The sequence below is a fragment of the Gopherus flavomarginatus genome, chromosome 7 (assembly GCF_025201925.1).
Source record: "Gopherus flavomarginatus isolate rGopFla2 chromosome 7, rGopFla2.mat.asm, whole genome shotgun sequence".
Lineage (NCBI taxonomy): Eukaryota > Metazoa > Chordata > Testudines > Testudinidae > Gopherus > Gopherus flavomarginatus.
The window spans coordinates 41,766,285-41,784,349 of NC_066623.1; the positions used below are offsets into that span (position 1 = coordinate 41,766,285).

General features: G+C 49.1%; 1 non-coding gene across 1 annotated transcript; it reads right to left on the reverse strand.

The window, feature by feature from the left end:
- Nucleotides 1–17,446: 17,446 nt before the first annotated feature.
- TRNAF-GAA (transfer RNA phenylalanine (anticodon GAA)) lies at nucleotides 17,447–17,519 on the reverse strand. The gene has a single exon. It is a non-coding gene; the product is annotated as a tRNA-Phe (tRNA).
- Nucleotides 17,520–18,065: the final 546 nt, after the last annotated feature.

Consider the following 18,065-nt stretch of genomic DNA (forward strand, 5'->3'; position numbering starts at 1 on the left):
GTGTATTCTCTACCTGATCAAAGTAGAAGATTTCCTTTTGGGCACTATCTTGATGTTTGATCGGTAAAGGCAACCTTGAGAGGCCATCTGCATTGCCGTGCAGAGTGGATTTCCGATATTTAATTTTATAAGTGTGTGCTGAAAGTGACAATGCCCAACGTTGCATACAACTAGCAACTAATGGGGGAATGCCTGTGTAGGGTCCAAAAAATGACGTTAGACGTCGATGGTCTGTGAGAATAGTAAGCTTTCGCCCAAACAGGTACTGATGAAACTTCCGAATTCCAGAAACAATTCCTAATGCCTCACGTTCGATTTGGGAGTAGTTAGTTTTTGCTTTGCTTAGAGTGCATGAAGCAAAAGCAATAGGTCTCTCTTCTCCAGAAGGCATAATGAGTGACACGACTGCTCCCACTCCATAAGGGGAGGCATCGCAGGCAATTGTAGGGGTAAGGATGGATCAAAGTGCGTTAGAACTTCAGAATTTAGCAGTGTATTCTTAGCTTTGCTAAATCCAACATCACAGGCTTCAGTCCACTTCCAGGCCTTGTTCTGCCCCAGGAGCTCATGAAGTGGTTTTAGCAGTGTCGCTAACTGTGAGATGAACTTTCCATAATAGTTCAGTAGTCCTAGAAACGAGTGCAGCTGGCTTACATTTCAAGGTGGGGGAGCCTCTACCATAGCTTTAACTTTTGCAGGGGCCTTATGAAGACCTGCAGAATCAATGATGCGTCCCAAATATTCAACAGAGAGCTTGAAGAATTCACACTTGTCTTTGCGAACTCATAGGCCATACTCTTCCAGTCTTTGTAGGGTAGCCTCTAAATTCTTTAAGTGATCCTCTTCGTTCCTTCCAGTGACCAGGATATCATCCAGATAGCACTGAACTCCTGACAAGCCACACAAGATCTGGTCCATAGCCCTCTGGAACAGGGCGGGAGCAGACATTATTTTGAAGGGTAGGCGACAGTATCGATAAAACCCATTATGAGTCACAATAGTCAACAGATCTTAGGACTTGTAATCGACATGCGTCTGTAAATATGCTTGACTCAGATCAATCTTACTGAACTCTGGTCCCCCAGCCAGGCCTGCGAAGAGGTCATCTATGCAGGGAAGACGGTATTGCTCTGCACACAGCACTGGCTTGACAGTGATTTTAAAATCACCGCAAATCCAGAGACAGCCATCTTTCTTCACTATTGGAATGATAGGAGTGGCCCATGAGCTATGGGTAACTGGTGTTAGGACTCCATTGGTGACCAGGCGCTCCAGGTCTGTTTCAACTTTTCGCCTGATGGCATATGGCACAGTACGGGGTTTCAGATATTTTGGTGGACTATCAGTGTTCAGATATTTGGTGTTCAATGTAACACTGATTCCCTTCATACTTCCGAAATCCTCTCCAAAAGTAGCAGCATGTTTCCTTAGTATAGGGGTTAGACTGGTTTCTTCTTTAGTCATCCGGTGCACTTCTGCCCAGATCAGCTGAATCTGCCCAAACCAAGACCTACCCATTAAGGCTGGGTAGTTACTTCTCACCACAAACAGTGGCAATTTAGCAGCCTGTCCATTGAGCTCCACCTTAACATCATAGTGCCCATCATGGGCACAGCTTCTCCCGTATACATCTTCAGAACAGTTTTTGTTGCCTTAAGCGGAAGAGGCTGTAGCTTTTCTTTATACACAGTTTCGGAGACCAGTGAGACAGCTGCACCGGTGTCCAGTTCCATGCATATAGGTTTGCCATCCAATAACGGGGTTATCCCGAATTCATGTGAGCCCACTGCCAAAAACAAAACATGCAGTGGCACTTCCGCTTGCGATGAGGTGCCACCTTGATCATCCTGGGTCTGCTCTAGGGTATGCAGGGTTCCTCTTTTTGTCGGCCAGACCACAGGCCTCTTGTTCTTTTGTTTACAGGCACACTCAATGTGTCCCTTTTTGCCACAGTGTCGACACACCAGGTCCTTACACCAGCATTCTGATGCCTGGTGACCTGGCTTACCACAGCGGTAACATTCCTGACTCTGCACAGTTTTGTGGGTAGGTTCTTGTGACACTTTTTGCAGCCTAGGAGATGCACCGATGTATTGCGCCTCCCTTGTAGCCAGTTCCATGGATACAGCAATATCAACAGCCTTCTGTAATGTAAGCTGAGCCTCTGTCAGTAGGCACTTCTGTAAAGCTTCTCTGTAGAGGCCACACACTAACTTGTCACACTGGGCATCATTTAACATCTCTTTAAATTCACAGTGTTCTGCTAGCTTTTTTAAAATTGCTATAAATTGTACAACTCTTTCATCTTCTTTTTGGTCTCTTTTGTGAAACCCATATCTTTCAGCAACTACCAGTGATTTTGGGGAAAAATGGGACCCCAGGATTTCCACCACGTCACTGCAAAATTTAGTCTCAGGCTTAACAGGGTAGAGTAAGCTGAGTAACAGAGAGTAGGTTTTAGCTCCTACAACACTTAAGAATATGGGCACCTTCTTCTCTTCTGGAATGTCATTTGCAATAACAAAAAGCTCAAAACACTCAGTATACGCAGGCCACTGCTCTATATTCTCATCAAAAGGTTCCAGTGGCCTGGTCAGAGTAGCCATGATTTTAGTTTCACTTTCTGTACCTTGACTTCTACTTCCTTGTGTTGCTGGAGCAGCACCAGAATCCCATCCTCGTCGCCACTTGTTATATCCTTGGGGGTAGCCGGTTTAAGAAGAAATCACTTGAGGCCAGACAGCAGACAGCTAACAAAACTACCATTTCTTTACAGACACAGAGCTCACCCAATTGGCCGAAGCTGGCTGGGCTAACCCCTAAAAATCTAACTCAGTTGCATGGGAACAAAAACCATGACAACCAAATACACAACAGTGGGCACCCTGCTGTGTGGGTGGGATGACGGTAACCCAGACTCAGGGCTGGAACAGGCCCCTGATTGAGGGGGTGGCTGCATGGTTTACAGCGCTCTGATGTCTCAGACAATGTGTCTCTCCCAAAGCCTCAGAACTGCATCCCCAGAATGCTCCTGTGCTGCCTCCGCTCCTTTCACCTTCTACAGTAAGGAGCAGCAGCAAGGGGCAGGGATGAGCCATAGGCACCAGGTGGGGGGCAGAGGCTTCAGGAGCCCAGAGTGTTTGCCTGTCTGGGCATTTTGGCTGAGACCTCAGGGACACATTGTCAGGCAGAATCCCAGGCATCTGTATGAAAGGAGCATAAGGATGTAAGACAAGTCAGATTGGGTCCATCTCGCCCAGTGTCCTGTCTTCCCATAGCGGCCAAAGCCAGGTGCCCCAGACGGAATGAACAGAACAGGTAATCATCAAGTGATCTATCCCCTGTCACCCGCTCCCAGCAAACAGAGACTAGGGACACCTTCCCTGCCCATCCTGGCTCAGAGCATGTCCTCCATGAATCGATTTAGCTCTTTTTCTGAGCCCTGTTATAGTCTTGACCTTCACAACATCCTCTGGCAAGGAGTTCCGCAGGTTGACTGTGCGTTGTGTGAAAAAATACTTCCTTTTATTTGTTTTAAACGTGCTGCCTATTAATTTCATTTAGTTACCCCAAGTTCTTATGTTATGAGAAGGAATAAGTAACACTTACTTATTTACTTTCTCCACACCAGCCATGATTTTACAGACCTCTATCATATCCTCCCTTAGTCATCTTTTCTCCAAGATGAAAAGTACCAGCCTTATTATTATCTCCTCAGATGACAGACACTCCATACCCCTTTCTGAACCTTTTCCAATACCAATACATCTTTTCTGAGATGGGGTGAGCGTATCTGCATGCAGCATTCAAGATGTGGGCATACCATGGATTTATACAGCGGCAATAAGATTTTCTCTCTTATTTTCTATCCCTTTCCTAATGACTCCCAACATTCTGTTCCCTTTTTGCCGGCCGCTGCACATTGAATGGATTTTTGAAGAGAACAATCCACAGTGATTCCAAGATCTCTCTCTTGAGTGGCAACAGCTATTTGACATCCCATCTTTTTATATGTAGAGTTGGGATTATGTTTGCCAATGTGCATCACTTTGCATTTATCAGCATTGAATTTCATCTGCCATTTTGTTGCCCTTTCACCCAGTTTCGTGAAATCTCTTTTTTGCTCCTCACAGGCTACTTAACTATCCTCAGTAGTTTTGGATCATCTGCAAATTTTGTCACCTCGCTGTTTAGCAGATCATTTATCAATATGTTGACAAGTCCTGGTCCCAGTACAGACACCACTAGTTACCTGTTTGCATCCTGAGAACTGACCATTTATTTCTACCCTTTGTTTCCTAGCTTTTAACCAGTTATTGATCCATGTGAGGACCTTTCAGAGGTGAAAGTAAGTCAGTCCAGTCCAGTATGGGATACCGGCAAGAGCGGGTACGCTGTGCCAGCCCGGCCCGGCTTCCCCAGGCTGGTGATTTAAAGGGCCCAGGGCTCCCTGCAGTGGCCGGAGCCCCGGGCCCTTTAAATCGTCTCCCAAGCCCCACTGCCGGAGCCCCGGGGAGCAAATCACTGCCGTGGATGCTGCTCTCTCCTGCGCTACGAACACAGAGCAGGGGCGGCGGGAGCTTCCTTACAGTGTGGGGGGGCACCGTTGTCTGAACTGTGGCACTCCCATGACACCCCTTCCTCAAGGACCCACACTCACACCACCCCTCCTCCCGAGGCCACATCCACAGAATGCCTCTTCCCCCCAAATACTCCACTCTTCCTCACACTCCATCACTGGTCCTAACAGCTGGTAAACAGTGGTGGAGCCACAGCCCTCTAACCCCCTGTTTCAGCACCCCTGACACAGAGCTAAGCAGGCAGCAGTGTGTGTTTGTGTGTGTGTGTGTGTGTGTGTGTTTGTGTGACAGAGGCTGCTGTGCTGACCTGAGCCAGTGAGGGAAGCAGGGGCTGATGTTGGGGCTGTCTCCCTCCCCCTGCCTCAGGACTTTTTGCTTGCAGCAGCTGTCTGGACTTAGAGACAGTGTGCCCACACACTCACTCTCCCCACACACACAAACATACTCTGTACCCCACCAGGCACATTGCAGTTGAAAAGCAGCTGGCAATCTAGTAAGATTCCCATGGAACAATGGGATAGACAAACCTGCATCATGTGATGCAGTACCAGCCATGAGGTCTTGCAAACCCTTCCCAAAACACCTGCAGCCAGTTGCACCGCTACCCACAATGCACTGCTCTCTGTGGCCATCCAAGATTCTAGCCTGGATGTGCTCTGGTGACACAAGGGGCATAGTGTGGATATGCAACAGCTGTTTAATTAGAACACTTTAAAGCCACATTACCCAATAGTGTAGCCACAGCTTAAGAGTGAGACAAGACACAGCTCCCTTGAAACTAAAGAACCACAACTTCCCCTGTAGTTAACAGGATGTGAACTTGTGCCAAGAAACCCCAATGGATTGTTAGTCCATCACCTTAGCCACTCGGCCATAACTACTTCCTTGAGATGGGTCTCTCATTACACTCTAGTTCTGTTCTCAATCTGTGATCAATTCCAGTTGTTCCCTCAGACCAGCTTCCACAACACACACACTGCTGTGCCGTTGTGGAAGTTTGTCCATGGCTGAACTGCAAGAATTCCTGCTCATTTCCCTTCTGGCTGGAGCATGAAGAGGGTGTTTTTGTGGTCAATGACGTTCCTGTAGATTGTTGTCCATTTCCTGCCTTGATCATTCAGACAGTTCCTTTACCATCATATCCCCAGCACATCAGGGATTGCAATAGCAGAGGGTAGGTTTTCTCCGGGGCACTGAGCTTTGCTAGGGGATTGGTGGCTCCTTTCTTCCTCACCCTGGAGTAAACTCAGCTATTTATTCCATCCTTGATGTTTCAATGAATAACAAGAGATGACCAAGGAAAGAGGTGGACAGGGCGGGTCTTAGGGGAGGGGAGAGAGGTGTGGGTGGTGGACAGGGTAGGTCAGGGGAGGGGGTAGAAAGGTGTGAGTGCTCTGCAGGGTGGGTCCCAGGGGAGAAGCAGAGAGACACAAGTGGTGGGCAGGGCTGGTCTTAGGGGAGGGGGCAGAGAGGTTTGGGCAGGGTGAGTCTCAGGGGAAGGGCAGAGAGGTGGGGGCAGCAGACAGGCCTTGGGGTAGGGGGTGGAGAGGCATAAGGAGGCCTTCGGGCAGCAGAGGAGCAAGCGAAAGTTGGACCAGCAGGACTCAGACAAAGAAGAAGAGCAAGGGTGGGAAGTGGCCAAATGGGAGTGAGGGCAGAGAATAGGTGGGGCCTCAGAGGGAGGAGAATGAGTCAGGGGGTGGAGTGGGCAGGGCCACCCAGAGGATTCAGAGCCTGGGGCAAAACAAAATTGGGGGCCCTTTCCATAAAAAAAGTTGCAATACTCTAGAATACTATATTCTCATGGGGGCCCTGCAGGGCCTGGGGCAAATTGCCCCACGTGCTCCCGCTCTGGGTGGCCCTGTCCTCAGCCTCTCCTTGTAAGTCCCCTGCCCCCGAATCATTTTTGTTGCCCTCCCCTAGACTCTCTCTAACTTGTTTCTCTAGTGGGAGGGCGAAAACTGGACGCAATGCTACAGATGTGGCCTCACCAATGTCGAATAGAGGGGAATAGTCACTTCCCTCCATCTGCTGCCAATACTCCTTGTAATCCAGCCCAGTATGACCAGTTACCCATATTGAATGCAGACCCACCAATATTTGATCAATTGGTTACTGTCCATTCAGGAGGTTCTTTCCTACCTATTCATAAATAATGAAGATGCTGTAAGCAGAGGGGAGAGAGCTGTCCCGCACGTGTAGTTAATCCATCTCCCGGAGAGGTGGTAGCTACATCACTGGGGGAATCTATGTGAGTGGGTGTGCAAGCTGTGGTGTCTCCATGCATCTATAAGTTTAATGAAACCCTATTTTTAAAAGCACTGTGGTCTGGGAAGAGAACAGGAGATCTCTGAGGCAGGGCCTGTCCTTCAAACTCTTTAAGATCACTGACTTACTTTCATAGCAGTCATGGGGGTATAGCTCAGTGGTAGAGTGTTTGCCTGCAAATCAAGTAGTCCTTGGTTCAGATCCAAATGCCCCCTTACACACCTCTTTCTTCAACAAAAGTAATTGCATTTCTGTTATGTTCATGAGTTCCACTGAGTAGGGATCCCTCAAATGAATGCAAACACTCAGTATCTTCCTGTGCAAATGCATATAAACCTAGCAAACATGTGCCTCCACTGAAATCAGTTCAAATCCTCTAAAGGATAAAAGAATCCTTATTGAGGTTGCAGGAAAAAACCATCCTGATGTGTAGAAAGAATAGTAAATATGGCAGGCGACCAGCTTGGCTTAACAGTGAAATCCTTGCTGATCTTAAACGCAAAAGAGAAGCTTACAAAAAGTGGAAGATTGGACAAATGACCAGAGAGGAGTATAAAAATATTGCTCAGGCATGCAGGAGTGAAGTCAGGAAGGCCAAATCACACTCGGAGTTGCAGCTAGCAAGAGATGTTAAGAGTAAGAAGAAGGGTTTCTTCAGGTATGTTAGTAACATGAAGAAAGTCAAGGAAAGTGTGGGCGTCTTACTGAATGAGGGAGGTAACTTAGTGGACAGAGGATGTGGAAAAAGCTAATGTACTCAATGCTTTTTTTGTCTCTGTCTTCACAAACAAGGTCAGCTCCCAGACTGCTGCACTGGGCAGCACAGTGTGGGGAGAAGGTGACCAGCCCTCTGTGGAGAAAGAAATGGTTCGAGAATATTTAGAAAAACTGGAGACCAGCACATGTCCATGGGGCTGGATGCGCTGCATCCGAGGGTGCTAAAGGAGTTGGTGGATGTGATTGCAGAGCCATTACCCATTATCTATGAAAACTCATGGTGATCGGGGGTGGTCCCAGATGACTGGAAAAAGGCCCATCTTTAAAAAAGGGAAGAAGGAGGATTTGGGGAACTACAGGCCAGTCAGTCTCACCTCAATCCCTGGAAAAATCATGGAGCAGATCCTCAAGGAATCACTTCTGAAGCACTTAGAGGAGAGGAAAGTGATCAGGAACAGTCAGCATGGATTCACCAGGGCAAGTCATACCTGACTAACCTAACTGCCTTCTATGAGGAGATAACTGGGTCTGTGGATGAGGGGAAAGCAGTGGATGTGTTATTCCTTGACTTTAGCAAAGCTTTTGATGTGCTCTCCCACAGTATTCTTGACAGCAAGTTAAAGTATGGGCTTGATGAATGGATTGTAAGGTGGTTAGAAAGCTGGCTAGATCGTCAGACTCAATGGGCAGTGATCAAAGGCTCCATGTCTACCTGGCGGCCAGTTTCAAGCGGAGTGCAACAAGGGTTGGTCCTGGGGCCAGTTTTGTTCAATATCTTCATTAATGATCTGGAGAATGGCTTGGACTGCACCCTCATCAAGTTTGCAGATGACACTAAACTGGGAGGAGTGGTAGATATGCTGGAGGGTAGGGTTAGGATGCAGATGGACCTAGACAAATTAGAGAACTGGGGCAAAAGAAACCTGATGAGGTTTATCGAGGACAAGTGCAGAATCCTGCACTTAGGACAGAAGAATCCCATTCGCTGTTACAGACTAGGGACCAAATGGTTAGGAAGCGGTTCTGCAGAAAAGGACCTAGAGATTACAGTAGACGAGAAGCTGGCTATGAGTCAACAGTGTGCCCTTGTTGCCAAGAAGGCTAACGGCATTTTGGGTTGTATAAGTAGGGGCATTGCCAGCAGATCGATGGATGTGATCATTCCCCTCTATTCGACATTGGTGAAGCCCCATCTGGAGTACTGTGTCCAGTTTTGGGCCCAACACTACACGAAGGATGTGGAAACCTTGGAAAGATTCCAGCAGAGGGCAACAAAAATGATTAGAGGTCTGGAGCACATGACTTATGAGGAGAGGTTGAGGAAACTGGGCTTGTTTAGTCTGCAGAAGAGAAGACTGAGGGGGGATAGGATAGCTGCTTTCAAGTACCTGAAAGGGGTTCCAAAGAGGATGGATCTAGACTGTTCTCTATGGTACCTGATGACAGAACAAGGAGTAATGGTCTCAAGTTGCAACGAGGAAGGTTTAGGTGGAATATTAGGAAAAAACTTTTTCACAAGGAGGGTGGTGAAGCACTGGAATGGGTTACCTAGGGAGGTGGTGGAATCTTCTTCCTTAGAGGTTTTTAAGGTCAGGCTTGACAGAGCCCTGGCTGGTAAGATTTAGTTGGGGATTGGTCCTGCCTTGAGCAGTGGATTGGACTAGATACCTCCTGAGGTCCCTTCCAACCCTGATATTCTATGATAATATGATTAAATGTTATGATGGTCTCTTCTGGACATAAAATCGACTAATTTCTGAAAAACTGAGTATAGCATTGGGAGCAGCGTCTGATGTTTTACTGTCTAGCCAACTTGCTTCCTAGAAAGAACGCTCCTTGAGTGTGGTGATTCACAGGAAGTAGCTCAAACCTCCAAACTACCTGGCCAGGGGCAGGACATTGGCACAGCAAGGGAGGGGTGTAGCAGTGACATCACAAAGGCCTTTTGCAGGACCTCACACTATTGGTCAAAGACTATTGGTGGGGAGGTGGTGACCTCACAGAGAGATTCTGACATCATCCAGGCAGGAGAGTGGCGAGGGGCCAGGGAAACCTCAGAGACCCTTGTGGCTTTGCTTCAGCAAATCTCCTTCTCCAGGTCTGTCTTTGAGGACTGAGAGAGTATTCGGGGTCATGGACGTGAGCGCCAGGAGGAACCTCTTTCAGATTTTCTCCTTCTCTTGTAGTGATTTTACTTGAAAACAGCCATCCCTGTTTAGAAGGTAAGAGCCTCCTGGAGGTTTGAAACCTGTTCAGTCTGATCCATCTGGTGAGAGTTGAATTCTAGGCATGGAAAACACGAGCTTAAGGAGGCAGAATTTTATTCCACAGCTGGGATTTTGTCCCTTAGAATCAGTGGGGACATAAGGGTTTGTCCTTTTTGTTTCACCTTTTCCTCCAGCCACCCTCCCTCCCTCGTTTCTCTTCTTCTCTTGCTTCTTTTCTCCTTTTTCCTATTCCCCTCCCAACACCAGGAGGTATGCTTGTGTGTGTGTGTGTGTTGTGGGGCAGTGCTCTGTAGCTCCCACTGTGGGAGGTTCACCGAAAAATGTGGGGCTGAAATAGTGCTTGGGCAGTGATCCCCACCAGTGACCTGGGCCATCCTTCGGGCTCTCTGGGCTCATCTTCAGCCTCCCGTCCTCAGTCTCAACCCTGATTGACTGAGCAGGGGGTTATTGACAGGGAGGAGACTCAGGTCCTTGTTGTTCTCTTTTAAGACCAAGGAAATAAGTCAGAACCAGTTCTATGTTTGGTGAATTTTGCTGCTTCTCTGCATTAATGGTCTCTGAGCAGTTCATGATTCTCTCTAACATTGCAGTTCTCCTCAAATACTTGCTGAATAATTACTGTCACTATTGTTGGTCTGGAGCTCATCTGAGACCACTTTATTCAGGTCATTCAATGTCTGAAATTCAAGATCCGATGGTTATTTTGAAAATTAGGGCTCTTGTGTCCTATTCCCAACTCTGCCACCGACTGCCTGTGTGACCTAAGACAAGTCAATTCTCCTTTCTCAGCCTGAGCTTCTCCCTCTTTCAAGTAGGGATAATAATGATCCGCTCCTACCTACCTCATGGTGCGTGGAGGCAGGGCTGGTTCTAGGTCTTTTGCTGCCCAAAGCAAAAAAAATTTTGGCTGCCCCCACCCCATCCCTGCCCCCCCCACTCCCCTGCTGCCCAAGCCCTGGGCTTTCCCTCCCCACCTGAACCCCCTGACACTCCAGCTCTGGGCCTCCCCCCAACCGTATCCCCCTGCTGTCCCAGCCCTGGGCTCTCCCCCCACACACACCCCGTGCTGCCTCAGCTCTGGGCTCTCCTCTCCCCCTCTCCAGTGCTCCCCCACCCACATACACTCCTGCCGCCTCAGCCCTGGGCTCTGTCCCCACCACCCGCACCTCCTGCCGCCCCAGCCCAGCCTGACTGGCTGTGTCACCTGAGACAAGTCAATTCTCTTTCTCAGCCTGAGCTTCTTCATCTTTCAAGTAGGGATAGTAATGATCTGCTCTTACCTACCTCACGGTGGGTGGAGGATGGGGATCCATTGGAGAGTGTCACTAGGAATAGTGCATAATATAAGGTGTCCTATCACATTTACTCAGAGCAGATTAACACATAATAGAATAGCTGAAATAGTCTATTTGATTTGCATGTTTTTATTTTGAAATTGTTAAAAGCAGCAACGACGTAGCTCAGACTGAAGCATCTTATCTAATGTTTGAGATCTAAGTGTCTCCTCTTTGTGTGCGAGGAGACAATTTAACACACTGTGACAAACAGGACATGCTTTTGTTTTGCAACAAAATACTTTTGCAAAGAACTTTCATCCCACTTGTTATGATTTTGAGAAACAAATTGATTTAGTCTGAACGGGATTTTCTGACAGAAATGGTTTCAATGAAATTTCCTCACCATCTCGATTCCTGGGCTCTATCCCTACCTCTAAGGAGGAGAGGGAGGGTTTGTCTGTTAGAACAGGAGTCAGGACCGCTGGCTTCTCTTTCTGGCTCTGCCACCACCTTTCTGTGTATGCCCTTGGGTAGGTCACTTCCCTTCTCTGTACCTCAGGCTCCTCCCCGTCTGTCCAAAGGGAACAGGGACAGTTCTCGAACTCTGGGCAGTTGTGAGCCTGAGTGAGATAAGGGGTGTTAAAGCCCTCTGTGATGGAGAAAGGGGAGTTTCACAGTGTTTAGCACCAAGGAATTCTAAAGTTTGCTGAAGTGTTTTGTCTCTGGAAACAAGAAATGGTCGGGCCCTAACTTTTTAAAAGCCCATTCAGGGATGTGAGTCCCTGTCTTTTCGGTACCTGGGGTTCTTTGCCAGCAGGAGAGAAGAGGTTCCTGCCACCGTTTTTGTGGCCTAAACAAACCCGGTGTTGTGGCCCAGTTCTCGTCTGAGATCCCTGAAAAAGAACATCTTCCCATCCATGATCAAGACAGGACCTATCATGCTAGTTACATTTTAATAAGACCAAAGCCTCCTCAAACCCGGTGTCACAATCACTGGAATGATTTTACCTTGATATTTTACCGGCCGCAGACACATAGCGAGTCAAATTACAGTTTCTCTTCAGCGTCAGTGCACACACAAGAATCCGGAGGCTTTTCATTCCTTAGTTTCTGCTGACATTTCATTTCTGTCCTCTTCCAAGATTTATCATTGTGAAAAGCAATATTTGGCCTTGGGAGTGTCCCCTCTGGTCCTACCTGCTGTCTATGGGAAATTAAAAGGGCCCAGAGATCCCTGCCGCCGCCACCACCACCAGCACAAGGGGGCTAAGGCAGTTTCCTGCTCACCCTTGCTCCGTGTGGCACGCCACCCCCAGAAGCAGCTGGCACGTCACTGTAGCCCCTGAGGTGTGTGTGGGGGGTCTCCCCGAGTGCCAACTCTGCCTACTGTGGCAATGGGACCTGTGGGGTGGAGTCTGCTGGCAGTGGTGCACAGAGACACTCCCAGCCCTTCTGGTTAGAGGCTGCTTCCAGAGAGGGGTGCACATTGCTTTTGGGAAATGCTTGAGGTAAATGCTGCACCCCTCACCCTCTCCTGCACCCCTCACACCCTGCTCCAACTCAAACCCAATATCCGCACCCAAACTCCCTCCAAGACGCTGCGCACCACACCCACTCCTGCACCCCAACCCTCTGACTGAGCCCAGACCCTGCACTCAAAGTCTTTCCCAGAGCCCAACACCTCCCTCCCACACCCAAACTCCCTCCCAGAGCCTCACACAGGTGTGGGGCGGGGTAGGACTTGGTCCCATTCTGGGAACAACCAAAAATTATACAAACCTGCCAGCTCTGTCCAGCCCAACCTTCTGCTGATGCACCTCAGCCCACACCCGTGCAGGGTTTGAAGCTTTCATTGCTTAAATTCCAGGACACTGAGGGATTTCAGTTCCCCTTTGCCCAGAGGGAAACCACCCCACTCCCAGCCAGGTTCTTGTCCACGGGATCACTGTAGGGGGGCTGGGTCCCTCTGGGTCTTTTCTCTCTGTAGGATAGGCCAGGGTGCAATAACTGGGGCATCTGAGCACCCAGGACCTTCTGTGGGGCTGCCATTCCCCTTCCCCTTCTCTGGTCCCATCTGTCACTGACTCCAGCCTTTTTTCTATCCATCGTCAGCACCATCTCAAGCCAGCTGCACCCGCCTCAAAAAGTCAGTGTCCCCTGGTGGGTGTAAATCACTGACCTCTCTCCTCTCTGAGCACTGACAGCCCCTCTGTTTCCTTGCCTCTCGGGCTGTGCAGATGGGACCTTTCCCTCCAGTGCTGGAGGATTCGCCGTTCTCATCTACCATTGTCCCAAGCAGCACAGCGGGTGGAAATCTTAAACATACCGAGGTGACTTAGGAGCAGAAACTCCCCCAGGACCTTCAATGCAATTGTCCCTTGCCCCTCAGTGAGCAGGATTGAAGCTCGGGCAAGGAGCCTGGTGGGCCACATCCCCTCTGGGCATGAGCAAAGCAGCAGGATGAAAAAGAAACCTGGAGACATGGGGAATTGAACCCAAGACCTCATACATGCAAAGCATGTACTCTACTATTGAGCTACAACCCCACCTTCTTTTGGTCCTTGCTCTGAGGGCCAAACCTGCTGTCCTGGAGGTTGGTGGTTCATGGGGAACACTTTGCGGCAGGGCCGGATTCTATACAGCAGAGGAGGAGAGAGAGTGCATGCCCTGGACCCAGGGTGCGGCGATACAAGACTCAGCCTTCATACTGCATTGGCTGGGTGCAGGGGTGAGAGTAACTTACAGGACTTACCGGTACTGCGGGAGTCCTGAGGGGGTGTGGCCTCATCCAGAAGAGGCGTGGCATCTCAAGAGTTAAAGGCCCTGGGGCACCAGCTGTGGCTGGGAGACCCAGAGCCTTTAAATCAACCAGAGGCTCCTAGCTGAAGAGGGGGCTGGGAGTCCCCCACGGTTCATGGGGCAAATTAAAGGGCCTAGGCCTTCAGCCACCAGGAGAACCCCAAGCTTTGCGGGACTGGGGCAGGGATTTAAAGGGCCCAGAGCTCCTGCCGCTGAGGGGAGCCCCGAGCCCTTTAAATCCCGGCCCCAGCCCGGTCACCAGAGCCACGGCCAAGATTCAAAGGACTCTGGGCTGCCTGCAGCAGCATGGAGCTCTCAGCCCTTTAAATCTCAGCTGCAGCTGGGATTTAAAGTTCTCTAGGCTGCCCGCAGCCGCGGGGAGCTCTGAGCCCTTTCAATCCCGGCCCCAGCCTGGCCGCCAGAGCCCTGGCCATGGGCAGTCCAGAGCCCTTTCAATGCCCCCCATGGATGCCAGTGTGGTCCAACACAGCGTACTGGCTCTTGCCAGTACACCATACCAGACTGGACCGGTTTACTTTCAGCTCTGGGTGGGTGGTGCTGCAATCCCCTGCTAGAAAGTAATGTTGGTGGGGGACTCTGTGAGCAGCTCAACACCCAACCCTGTTGGCAGACGCAGTTTGGGGGCTCCAGGTGTTTCTAGGATCCATTATTTCCACCTGCCTGTAAAATCCGGTTTTCCCCAGCACATTCACTGCAGTGCAATTGGGTCAGTGTTTCCATGGCTGCACAACAAAGAATAGCTCCCAGTTTCCTCTCTATCTGCAGCAGGATTAGCCTGTGTCGGTGGTTAATGAGGTGGATCTTGTAGTTTGTTATTCATTCCCCACCTTGAAAATTCAGACAGTCCCTTTCCTACTCAAATCCCCAGCACCTCAGTGACCCTGGTAGCAGAGGTTGGGTTTTCCCTGAGGGCCTGAGTTTTTCAGGGGTCTTTTTCCCTCCACTAACTCTAAATCCCCCACTCTAGCAGGAACTTAGAAAGTCAGACCTCTGTCAATGGCAGGACTGGGCTTTGAAAAAGAGATTTGTTTTTCCTCCCCGTCATGAGAAAGAAAGTAAGAGCTGGCAGCTCTGGTGCAGAAAACCACTTTTTCCTCTGGCTGAGAAGCTTCCAACCAAGTGCAGATGACTGGTGTCTCTTGAAAGGGGGGGGGGACCACAATGTCAAGGTTCAGCCCCATCCCCTTGCAATCAACAGTCTCCTCAGCTGTGAACAGTGCAGGGAGAGAAAGCAGCAAAGGCAGCCCCTCCCCATTCACCCCTGCAGCAGCTGCTTTGCAGGGAGAGGGCCTGGCAGCACCACATAATGCAGCAGGCGATAGCTAACCCAGGTGGGGTACATGACCCCACACACGCCCTCTGCAAGTGTTGCCTCTGAAATTAGGAACACTGGTGAGTTCAGGGCACAGCTGCACACCCAGAAGAAAGCCCAGCACAACACACCCAGGGTGAAGGGGGTGCTAAAGCCTGGTATTAAACCAGAAACCTTTAGATCTTTAATCCGATGCACTCCCAGCTGAGCTACTTTGGCAAGGACCAGGCCCACCAGGAAGGCTTAATACACGAGCCACAGCACATGCTGGGAAGATTTAAATCTGGATGTCACAACGCAGGAGCCAAGCACTGGACTTGATCTGGAGGGGCAGGCTGGGGTTTCCTGTATCCCATTCACTCAAGCCAGCACCTGCCCCCTCACAAGCTGTCACTGGCACCCCCAGGTCGGCAAGAAAGGAGTAGCGGTTCTCACTGGAACAACTCCTCTCGCAGGCTTCTCCCAAGCCTAAAACAGAAAACCATCTTGCCAGAAAGCAGCCTACTCGTGTCATAGTATAATTCCCAAATCTGGACCTTAGCGTCCAGGATATGGGTACCAGCATAAAGTCCTCTAAGCGTAATTACCAGCTTAGATTCTGTAGCGCTGCCACCAATCAGGAATTTCTAGGGCCTGATACCCTCTGGTCCCCCCAAAACCTTCCCAGGGGACCCCACGACCCAGATTCCTTGAGTCTCACAACAAAGGGAAATAAACCATTCCCTCCTACCTCTTTACCTCCTCCCAGATCTTTCCTGCCTGGGTGCACTAGGAGATACCGTGGTTCAATTCCTTGAAACACAACACAGAGAGATCAAGTTTCTCTCTCCCCTTCTCCCAGAGGCAATACAGATTCAAGTTCCGTGAATCTAACACAAAGAGGAAATTTACCTTTCCCTCCCTGCTCCCCCCTCACCCAGAGGCAATACAGATTCAAGCTGTGTGAATCTAACACAAAGAGGAAATTTATCCTTCCCTTCTCCCCACCAGTTCCCTGGAATATACAGACTCAATTCCCTAGAGCCTCAACTGGGAAAAAAAATAAATCAGGTCTTAAAAAGCAAAACTTTTAATAAAAAAGAAAGGAAAAAAGTAAAAGGTTTATCTCTGCATTTTAGATGGTAAAAAGTTACAGGGTCTTTCAGCTTATAAACAATAGAAAGAAACTTTCTCCAGCAGAAACACAATTTAAGCTATTCCAGCAAGTACACATATGCAAATGGAAAAAAAAATTAAAAGACTATGGCCGCCTTTTCTTACTTACAATTCTGAATAGATAAGAGACTGTAGCAGGGAGATTGGCAGAAACCTGGTTGCACCTCTGGCCCCGTCCAGGACCCAAAGAGAACAAAGCCAAACCCAAAACCCACAAACAAATGCTTCCCTCCACACGAGATTTGAAAGTATCTTGTCTTCTGATTGGTCCTCTGGTCAGGTGTTTGGGTCCCTGTTTGTTAACCCTGTACAGGTAAAAGAGACATTAACCCTTAACTTGTTTTCCTTCCACCCAGAACCCCACATCTTTTCCTGGGCTGCAAGTAGCCACCCCTGGGATGCCAAGAGGTAGAAACAAGATTCTACCTCCCAGCAGCCAAGTGCACTTCCATGGGTTTGACTGGCCTAATTCCTCCAGCTTCCCCAGGCTGACGCCAAGGTATTTTCTCCACTGATATCACCACCCTCTATCGTGCGGGGGTTGGGGTTATCCCAGGGACAGGCCAGTGGCAGAAGGAGGAGGCCTTGCTGGACAGCAAGGGGAGCTGGGAAAAGGAAGCCACTACGTTTCTGCCTGGTTTTTGAGCTGAGGCCCTTTTGCAGATTAGGCAAATATGAGAACCACCACGCTACAGAAACTCCATCACAGTGCGCTGCCCTGTCCTGCCTCGCCCTCAAATTCCCTGCACTTTGGTGGTGCTCATCCTGGCACACACTGAGGGGAGAACCTGGAGAAAATGGCAGCAGCTCTTCGATGGGTCAGCTGGCAGAGCAGAGGACTGGAGCTGGCACTCAGCAAGTTGTCCTTACATCGCCCGTGTGACTCCAGCTTGAGGGGGAGCTGCTTTTTCTTCCCCTTTCTGAGAAAGAGCAAGAGAAGAAAGAAAGTTCAGGAGGTCCAACTGGCTGCAGAAGCCAGTGCTGCCTTTTCCTGCTGCATAGTCTGAAAGAAAGAACGTGCATTAGGTAAAGGGACTGCTGTGTTGCCAGGAAACAGCCCACAGCTGCACCGAGAGGGATTGAAGAGGCTGCTGAAGCTTGGAATTGAACCACAGAGCTTTAGAGCTTCAATCTAACGCTCTCCCAACTGAGCTACTTCAGCACCTGTAGGGACCTCTTTTGGGCTGCTGCTTCTCACCTTGAAGCTTATTTTCAACAAACCAGCTCTCCAGTCACCACTGGCCAATGCAGGAAGGACAGCGCTTGCTATTTTAGCACTCAGAAATGTCATCAACTAGTCTCTGGATCTATTGAATGCTGCACTTCAGTTCATGGGGGAAAGGCGAGAGACACAACCTTTGAACAAAAGGCCTGGGGTTAACATCCTAATGCTGTCTCCTACTGTAACACTATTTAATACTGGCCAACCCTGTGCTGGTGACAGTTCCATTTCTAGGTGTTTGTACATTTCAGTTACTGTGAAAATTAAAAACTTTCCATATGCTTAGAGGAAATGAATTTGTTTTATTTTCTTATATATGGCATGAATAAATACAGATTTACACATCCTAGCATGAAAATGTACTGTCTAATATGATCGAGAAAATCATGCGTCCAGATTGTGCATTGAAATCATGATATGAGCTACAAATGCAATAAAAAATAAGGTATTCAATGGTTTAACATATGGAGCAGGGGTAGGCGGCAC